This window comes from Hippoglossus stenolepis, chromosome 14, assembly GCF_022539355.2.
Source record: "Hippoglossus stenolepis isolate QCI-W04-F060 chromosome 14, HSTE1.2, whole genome shotgun sequence".
Classification (NCBI taxonomy): Eukaryota; Metazoa; Chordata; class Actinopteri; order Pleuronectiformes; family Pleuronectidae; genus Hippoglossus; species Hippoglossus stenolepis.
Genome location: NC_061496.1, coordinates 49,909 through 60,331, shown reverse-complemented (window position 1 = coordinate 60,331; position 10,423 = coordinate 49,909). Strand labels below are relative to the sequence as shown.

At 44.2% G+C, this 10,423-nt stretch overlaps 1 protein-coding gene and 1 long non-coding RNA gene across 7 annotated transcripts in view; one reads left to right on the top strand and one right to left on the bottom strand.

Moving 5' to 3' along the window:
- Positions 1 to 10,423, bottom strand: part of LOC118121592 (receptor expression-enhancing protein 6) — a 719,670-nt gene that overhangs the window by 672,204 nt on the left and 37,043 nt on the right. The window lies entirely within an intron of this gene.
- LOC118121166 lies at positions 96 to 1,392 on the top strand. The gene is made up of 4 exons (XR_007034814.1): positions 96 to 109; positions 586 to 714; positions 815 to 934; positions 1,374 to 1,392. It is a non-coding gene; the product is annotated as an uncharacterized LOC118121166 (long non-coding RNA).

The following is a 10,423-nucleotide window of genomic DNA, read 5'->3' as shown; positions in this document are numbered from 1 at the left end:
CTGGGTGGTTTCATGTGTGAACTGGTTCAACAGGGAGGAGGAGCCTGAGAACAGGGAAGTGTCAGACTCCATTTTCACCTGGATGAGCAGAAGGAAGAAAAGTGAGCAGGTGAGTGTGAACACAACTTCCTGAAAGTTTTACTGTCACACTCTCACTGTCATTCCTGAGGTCACCTGTCAGGAGAGAGAGAGAGAGAGAGAGAGAGAGAGAGAGAGAGAGAGAGAGAGAGAGAGAGAGAGAGAGAGACTATTGTCCTTCACCTGAAGTTTTTTACTTTTAATGTAACTACTTCCTTCCTGAGGTTTCTGATGTGATCACTGTATTTCCTTGTATATAAGAAGTCCTGTGTACTCAAATAAATACCAGTACTACAAACTATGAAGCCCTGCATCTATTTCACAATAAAAACATTTTAAAATTAATGAATTGAATCAGTCGACAGAAACGCTGGAGTGCTTTTATTTGGAAATGGGTAGGCTACAGGAAGTGTTGCAAATATTTGTGTTTGTGACGTTTTCAACAGATAAACATTGAAACTGGTGAGAAAGATCATTTCACTGTGTTCTGCTGTAAACTGAGCGCAGGGAGAAGGAAATAGACCAGACCTGGAACATCTAGAAGAGCAGCGTGGCCTGAACCACAACTGAGCCGCAGCCGGCCCGGTGTAACATGGACGAGGACATTTCAGAGCAAGTTGGACCCTCACACACAAAGTAAGAGACCTGCTCCAAACATGTGAACCTCCAAACTGAATCCTCAGAGAATGAACCAGTGAATGATGTGTTCTGAATAAAAACATGTTTGTGTTTGCAGAGGTCAGGACCACAGACTGAGAGCAGAGTCTCCAGGGTCCAGCTGTGTGTCTCTGAAGAGTGACATGTCCATGGGTATTCCTCTAAACTTCAGTAATGAACCTGGACCCTCACACACAGAGTAAGAGACTGTTTCTACTGTGACCTGCTCTGAAGAGGATTTAGTTTCCTCTAGTGTGGCCCCTGCATTAGGACACAGCTTCATTGAAGTTGGTGACTAATCTCTCAGAATCACTCAAAGAGCTCAGACCTCCACCAAGAACCAACACGCTCCTTATGAAACCACTTTGAGATTCACTAGAGACTCATTTTGATTTGGATCTGCACCAAATTCCACACTGGTAAACATCAGTCCTCTGAACATGTCTGTGAAAGAGGAACCCCCGATCTGGTTCACAGACCACAACCTTCCACCAAGTTTACTGGTAATCTGTCTTTTTATAATCCCACTAACGAACCAACCAACACACAAACATACTGGGTGAAAACAAAACCTCCTTGACAGAAGTAATGACAACCTGTGACTGTGACATGTGAGTTATCAGGAAATGTCTTCACAGAGAGAGGAAGAGGAGTCATGTTTCTGAGGAGGAGCAGTCGTCCTGCTGTGCTTCGTGTCAGGACGTCCTGAAGGATCCAGTCTCCACTGGCTGTGGACACTGGTTCTGCAGACAGTGCATCACCTCAATGGGACCAGTCTGGTTCTTCAGGAGACTCCTCCTGTCCCCAGTGTGGACAAAGATCCAGAACAGGAGCTGGAGCTCAGACAGCCGGTCAGAGCAGCACTGTACATGTGTCTGCTGATGTCTTCACTTCTGACAACAGCACATGTGGTTTTATTTTGTTCCTTCATACAGCATCAACATTTAACATCGTTATAAAAGCACAAAGTTAAAAAGCTTTTATTTTCTGTAGTTTTTCTGTATCTGATGAAAACAATCAGCAGATTCTCAGATTCTCTGTCTCTGACATTGTTTCTTGTCTTTCAGCAGATCGTGGTCTGCAGGAGGTTTTAGATGAACATAAGCTCAGTGTGAGGAGGAGATGTGAACATGTGACTGAAGGAACTGATGAAACAGGAAGTAGAACCCTCCTCAACAGGATCTACACTGAGCTCTACATCACAGAGGGACAGAGTGAAGAGGTTAATACTCAACATGAGGTGAGGCAGCTTGAGACGGCTTCCAAGATGAAGAGCCTCCACGACACTCCCATCAAGTGCCACGACATCTTTAAAGCCTCAACTGACCAGCAGAGCAGCATCAGAGTCGTCCTGACCAACGGCGTCGCTGGCGTTGGAAAAACCTTCTCGGTGCAGAAGTTCACTCTGGACTGGGCAGAGGGTTTAGAAAACCAAGATGTGGGTCTGCTGACTGTGCTTTCGTTCAGGGAGCTGAACCTGGTGAAAGACCAGCAGCACAGTCTTCTCACGCTGCTCCGTGTTTTCCATCCAGCGTTACAGAAGCTCACGGCAGAGACGCTCGCTGTCTGTAAACCTTTGTTCATCTTTGACGGCCTGGATGAAAGCAGACCTTCTCTGGACTTCAACCACAGGGAGCTTGTGTCTGATGTCACACAGAGGTCATCAGTCAACGTGCTGCTGACAAACCTCATCCGGGGGAATCTGCTTCCCTCGGCTCTCGTCTGGATAACCTCCAGACCTGCGGCGGCCAATCAGATCCCTCCTGCATGTGTTGACAGGGTCACAGAAGTACGAGGCTTCACTGACGCCCAGAAGGAGGAGTACTTCAGGAGGAGATTCAGTGATGAAGAGCTGTGCAGCAGAATCATCTCACACATCAAGACGTCCAGGAGCCTCCACATCATGTGTCAAATCCCAGTCTTCTGCTGGATCAGTGCTACAGTTCTGGAGCACATGTTGACCACAGACCAGAGAGGAGAGCTGCCCAAGACCCTGACTGACCTGTACTCACACTTCCTGCTGGTTCAGACAAAGAGGAAGAACAACAAGTACGGTGAGGGACATGAGACGACTCCACAGCAGCTGACGGAGGCTGACAGGGACATTCTTCTGAAGCTGGGAGGCTGGCGCTTAAACATCTGGAGGAAGGAAACATCATGTTCTACCAAGAAGACCTGGAGCGGTGTGGTCTTAATGTCCCAGAGGCCTCGGTGTACTCAGGAGTTTGTACTGAGATCTTCAGAAGAGAGTGTGTGATCTTCCAGAAATCAGTCTACTGCTTTGTTCATCTGAGCGTTCAGGAGTTTCTGGCTGCAGTCTACATGTTCCACTGTTACACCAAGAGGAACACAGAAGAACTCAACAACTTCTTGGGAACATATGGGAACACATGGGGTACCTTCTCCCTGGATGACCTCCTGAAGAGAACCATGAAGAAATCCCTCACCAGTACAAATGGTCATCTGGACCTGTTTGTTCGCTTCCTGCACGGCCTCAGTCTGGAGTCCAACCAGAGAGTCTTAGGAGGCCTGCTGGGTCGGACAGGGAACAATCCAAAGATCATCCAGAGAGTCATCAACAACCTGAAGGAGATGCAGAGTGATGACATTTCTCCTGACAGAAGCATCAACATCTTCCACTGTCTGACTGAGATGAACGACCACTCAGTTCATCAGCAGATGCAACAGTTCCTGACGTCAGAGAACAAATCAAAGGAGAAACTCTCTGAGATCCACTGCTCAGCTCTGGCCTACATGCTGCAGATGTCAGAGGAGGTTCTGGATGAGTTGGACCTGAAGAAGTTCAACACATCAGACCAGGGTCGACGGAGACTGATCCCAGCTGTGAGGAACTGCAGGAAGGCTCTGTGAGTCCAGACATGATCAATAACATGTTCAATCAGTGGAGATGAGTCGTTCTTCAAATACACTCAGTGTTAAATGGTTCTCATTGTTTGGGCAGCATGGTGTTGCAGTGGTCAACACTGTGTGTGTGTGTGTGTGTGTGTGTGTGTGTGTGTGTGTGTGTGTGTGTGTAATAAAGTTATTATTATTATGTTTACATATACATTCTCATTGTTGTCATACGACCATGTGGGGTGCAAGGGACCATGTGGGGTGCAAGGGAGATTATTGTATATACTGTATATATATATATATATATATATATATATATATATGTATATGTAATTATATATATATATATATAATATATATATATATATATATATGAGCAAACAGCTGGCACAGTGTGAGGAGACGATCACTGAATCAGTGTTTTGGATGAGAATCACTGACGGTTCCTTTAAACTGAAGAAGCAGGAAATATAGTTTCTTCTTCTTTCTTGTCAAACTAGAATTCCCACCCTGCGTTTGTACGCCACCACCAACCAGTGCAGTGTCCGTCCCTCCAGGTTCCTGACATGTGGACTTCACAATAATATGAGGTCACTGTAACCTTTGACCTTGACCACTGAAATCTAATCAGTTTCTCTTTGAGTCAAAATGTGAAGAAATCCCTAAAGACAGACTTGAGACATCATGTTCAAGAGGCCATGAACATGTGCTGTGACCTTGACCTTTGACCTTTGACCACCTGAATCTAATGAGTTCCTCTGTTAGTCTGAATGAACGCTTGGACCAAATCTGAAAGGATTCTCTTGAGGAGTTTTTAACAAAAAGGGGATTTACCAGGGTGAGGGTCAAATGATCACGTTTTGTATGAATGTTGTGTTTTCTGATTTACTTCTCACAGATTTGATATTTTCTTTAATTACAGACTCATTGGTTGTCGACTCTCAGAGACTCACTGTGAAGTCGTGGCCTCAGCTCTGAAGTCAGACCCTCACATCTGAGAGAACTGGATCTGAGTGGGAACAACGCTGCAGGACTCAGGAGTGAAGCTGCTGTGTTCTGGACTGGAGAGTCCAAACTGTCGACTGGAGACTCTGAGGTTCACTTTTCAGACTTTCTTTCCTATTGGGTCATTATTTATTTAAATTGTCTCAGTTCTGCTCTGCTCACTGTCCCTCAGTCATCTGTCCCTCACCCAGCCTGTCAGTCACGTCCACCTCATCAACTCCATTCACCTGCACTCACCTGCTCCTGATCACTAAGAAAGTGTCAGTAAATAACATGTGGACTGAGGCCGAGCACTCGTCCTCCTCAGGTTTTCAAAATAAGACACGTTCTTATTGAAACACGTTGGACAGTTGATAAGTATAGAAACAAACAGGAAGTGACTGTCAGGAGCCATCCCTACTTTAAACAGTGTTTAATTACACAAACCTGCTCAGTGACCAACACAGAGAAGAAGCTGATGAATGAAACAATGGTCCAACATGTCTGATCTGATATTTATCTTCAGGTCACAGACTGGACTGAGGTCAGCAGCATGTTGAGAGTCTGTGTTGACATGATGACGATCCACAACAACAGGAGGACACATTCTAATATTCATATTTCTTTATCCAGGTTGATTCACTGCAGACTGTCAGAGATCAGCTGTTCTTCTCTGGCTTCAGCTCTGAGGTCAAACCCCTCTCATCTGAGAGAACTGGATCTGAGCTACAACGACCTGCAGGACTCAGGAGTGAAGGAGCTGTGTGGTTTTCTACAGAGTCCAACCTGTCGACTGGAGACTCTGAGGTCAGTTCACTGACTGACTTTTGTAGATCTCATATCTATAAACAGCATTTATACACAATTTATCTCATTTAATTCTTATTTAACATAATTCCTCTTCATACATAACTTGAATCCATTCATTAATTAATTTGTGACATTTTAAATATTCAGCTACTTGTTAAAACACTGAGTTTAGTTCTGGATTTCCTAAACTGATCTGCAGGACAGAGACCGGGTCCAAATAATCTATTTGTACTGAATCAGGACTCGTTTTTAGTCCAACATGTCTGATTTCATATTTATCTTCCATGTTATGAGTCTGTGCTGACATGAATATGTGTCTGTTATTTTCACACATGAACTCAGTTTAATTTACAGTTAAATTTTTATTCTTTATCCAGGTTGAAGTTCTGCAGACTGTCAGAGATCAGCTGTTCTTCTCTGGCTTCAGCTCTGAGGTCAAACCCCTCTCATCTGAGAGAACTGGATCTGAGAGGAAACGACCTGCAGGACTCAGGAGTGAAGGAGCTGCTTGATCTAAAGCAGAGTCCAGGCTGTCGACTGGAGACTGTGAGGTCAGTAGATGGTTGGAGTCAGTCCACGCTGCTTTCATCAGTATTTTACTAAACACAGTCAGTATCACAGATCCAGGGTCTGTGCTACCAAGCAGGATTTGTGGTTTTCAGGTTAACTTCAGGTTTAGTTTTTTCAGTCTTACGAAGCTCGTCCACTTCTTAACGAGGTAAATCACCATGGTAACTTCTGATGAACGGCTAACCTGCTCCAGGTTAAGTTGGAGATCAACCCATATTGAAGCTCCGCCCACTGACCACAGTGACTCTCCACTGTTGTGTGGTGCACACTCTCCTTAAAGGGACGGATAAGGGAAGTTTAAATCAACGTCTGGTTGGTTCAGTTGATCTCTAACTCACCCAGAACATCTCAATCTCTCCAGACTCATCCTGTCACCAAAACACCAGATGCACTCAGTCAGCTTCCTGAAGATAGGTCCATGTGTTTCTATTGAGGAGTGATGTCAGAGGTTTCACCACAGTGTGTCCTCAGAGACAGTGAGACAGTGTGTGTCCTCAGAGTCAGTGAGACAGTGTGTGTCCTCAGAGACAGTGTGTCCTCTCAGGGACAGTGTGTGTCAATCAATCAATCAATCAAATTTTATTCGTATAGCCCATATTCACAAATCACAGTTTGTCTCATAGGGCTTTAACAGGGTGTGACATCCTCTGCCCTTAACCCTCAACAAGAGTAAGGAAAAACTACTAAAAAACCCTTTTAACAGGATAAAGAAGGTAGAAACCTCAGAGAGGGACACATGTGAGGATCCCTCTCCCAGGACGGACAGAAGTGCAATGGATGTCAAGTGTAAAGGAGAACATCAAGATAAAGGTTTTAGCAGCATTGATAAGGGTAAACATTTTGAAGTATAACTGAAGGTCAGTGAATTGGTGGATTAATGTCATTAATGGTCAAGTGTCTGAGGAGAAATACTATGTATCGAGCAGTCCTGCTGCAATCATAGTCCATGGTCAGCAGCCAGCAAGATCATGATCCACCATCAAGATCGGATGCCACTATAGTCCACAGTCATTGTCCACTGCCGCCATTAGGATCCATCATCAGCTCGGTCGTGGTCCACCACCATTATCAGATGCCAACACGATAAAGGATCCGCCATTATTATCACGATCAGCCAGCACAATGCAGAATCCGTCATACTGGATCCACCATTACGATCTCTGATTCTCGATCCACAGATCCTAATCCATGATGTACAGCCGCGGCCCTGGATCTGCGAACGATAAGGCAAAGGGACTCCGGGAAGAAGTCCAGTCAGTAACATGTAGTGATGGGATATGAATTACTTTGATGTGATAACGATTGAGAAGAGGAAGGAGAAGCTGGAAAGAGAAGCTCTGAGTGTCATGTGTCCCCCGACCTTCTAGACCTAAAGCAGCATAACTAAGAGCAGGTCTAAGACAAACCTGGACCAGCTCTAACTATAAGCTTTATCAAAAAGGAAGCCTACTCTTAAACGTACAGATGGTGTCTGCCTCCCGAACTGAAAGTGGGAGATGACAGTTGTGTGTGTGTCCTCAGAGACAGTGTGTGTCCTCAGAGTCAGTGAGACAGTGTGTGTCCTCAGAGTCAGTGAGACAGTGTGTGTCCTCAGAGTCAGTGAGACAGTGTGTGTCCTCACCATGGTAACCAGGAGCTCTTTATACAGAGCAGAACCTCTGCTGAGGTCCATCTGTCTCATCTGGTCCCAGTTTGTCAGAAGCAGATGTTCATCAACACACAGTGAAACATGTCTTCACCTGTAACAGCAGTAAATCCACCTCTCAGGTGTCCACTCTGCACTTTGACATGCAGAGGAAACACACTTAGCTCTTAGCGTGTTCATTCCAACACGTGAACATGAAGCAGAGAGGAAGCTGCTCCACCTCTGAACAGGACTGAAGTCCCTGCTGCTCTTTCTACTGGATGTGCTGCATCACTGACTCACAGCTGATGAAGTGAGTCTCTGGAACACTGATGTCTTCTTCTCTCAACAGATGGGAGGATGGTCTTTGTGGAGCTGAGTGTGAAGAGGACAGTGTGTGTGGACGGAGGCTGAGCTGTGTCCTGAGGATCCAGAGGCTGAAGCAGCAGCAGCTTGTGTGTAGTCTCCAATCTACACAACCCCTAATCTGCATGTGTTTGTGAGATGAAGCCGGAGCACCTGGAGAAAACACGGGGAGAACATGCAGACTCCACACAGGAAGACCCCATCTGAACCGGATTCAAACCAGCAACCTTCTTGCCCCGATTGTGTTTATTCACATGAAGAATGTGTTTATTGAAATGACACAAGCAGAATATATAAACCCTCTATAAAGAGTCACATACAGTGTATTTAAGTTTGTCTTTATTATTGTCCCCCTTTGTCCCTCAGTATGTCTCCATGTGTGTAGAACCACATTCTGTGTATATGTTTGTTTATGATCTTAAAGTTCCTGGATTCACGTCACAAATTGATTTAGTTCCACACAAAGTTAAACACATTGAAATCACTTTGAGTTTAAAATCAGAGTTTTGTCTTTGACACAAAAGATCAAAACTCTGGACTTAAAAATGGGACGTTTTCATTTCTGCATCAGCTGCAGAGCGGTGGTTGCTTTTCTACTTTTGACCCACAGGTGGCGCTGTAGTATAACAGCAGCACATCCCAGTCAAAGCCTTTATATTCAGTCTATGAGTCAAACACATGGATCATTTCCTCTGTGACCAACCAGATGTAACGAGAAGAAAAACATCTCAGAGAGAAAAGTCCTGTTTCTACTTGTCTCTGCTTTAATGCTCAATAAACATCCTTCCACCGACTTCACTGGAATCATGACTCTGCTTTTCTTTCCTCTTGCAAACAAACAGGTGGAAACATCTCGTCCTTGGTGCAGGTAAAAGAACAAAATCACCAGTTTGACATAATGGAAACAACCAGAAGAAAAGTGAATGAGACATTTACAGTATGAAGAAGAGTCGATGAAGAGCACAGCATCTTTAAATCTCAGAGGAAACTGTTTACGATATTTCATAGAAAACAAGGATTTTATACAAACCTCCTTGTGCTCCGCACTGCAATGCATTGCCTTGTGGTGTGTGCACCATAATAACTAATTAACTTTAAACCAGGTTGTAATTTAAGAAATGAAATGCCAGTGTATTCAGATGCATGTATTCCTGTGTGTTGAAATCTGGTGATACTCTGAGTTCCCGTAGCAGGAGGGAAGGTTAAGGACTACACATAATACTCTGTTCCCAATATAGAGATGGATCAAAGGAGCCAAAGAATGGAAAGACTGGGTTTGTTGTCCCAGAATTAAATCTAAATATAAAGGAAAGAACAGCAGATCACAGTATATCCAGTTGAGATGTTGGCAATAGCAATGGCATCACAGTGGACAGAGCAAAACCAGATTAATCAGCATTGGTATCAGTACAGTCATCCCACAGCAGAGCAGATACACTGTATGAAACACACCAGACACTATTCAGACGACATCACACACAAACAGAAGTCCGGTTCGTGTGGATCCCAGCTCACTGAGCATCGAGGGCAATGAAATGGACAAAACAATCTTTCAAACAGGAGAGAGTCATAGAGGAAGCTTTCAGTGAGGCCCAAGCTAAAGCAGGAATTAGAAGCAACATCATGACTCACTGGAAAAACCATGAGGGAGGAAAAGGATCATCGATATGAAACAAAACAAAAAGTGGGATGAATGAAAACAATGATTAAAACAGCAGAGAGCAAACAGTCATATCAAGGTGAAGATGAGGACTCACAGGATTAAACACAACAATCATTTAATATCATCCATCAGTGTGAATGTGGCTCAGGGGAAGAAAGTGTGGAGCATCAGGAATATAAAGAGAAAGAGAAAAGCTACAGAAGCAGCTGAGGAAATGTTAAACCTAAAGAATCTGTTCAGTATTGAGGAAGCGAAATATAAAGTTTGAGTTTTTAAAAGAAACTGGATCAATGAGGAGGATTTAAGTTGAAGGGTTTTTTATTTGTCTTCATGTATTTCCGCAGACCAAACACTCCAGCACAGTAGGGGGCGCTAATGCACCTTGAACCTTAGGTGCCACCCTCCATGACAGCAGAAGAAGATCCCGGAGCAGACTATTTCCAAATAGTTCAAGAGAGACCACTACAAATGAGCAATGTTATGCACATTGATGGAGTTTTAAATTTGAAAGTGTCTAGTTACAAAGTTTAATAAATCAGACACTAATGGCACAGCACTGTGTATTACATCTTTCTTTCAACCAAAAATGCTTTGCGCTGGTTAGGGGGTACTCGGCTGAAAAAATATTTCAAAGGGGTACATCACTGAGAAAAGGTTGAGAACCACTGCGTTAGAGGACGGAGGCCGATGTAGTGAGGAGTCATCGCTCCTCGAGGATGTTGGAGCGAAGCTTTGAGGAACTTGTACATGTTAGTTAAGTGAAAAAGATAAAGCTCCTGAAGCTCCTGAAACACCTCAGTGATCCACACCTTATA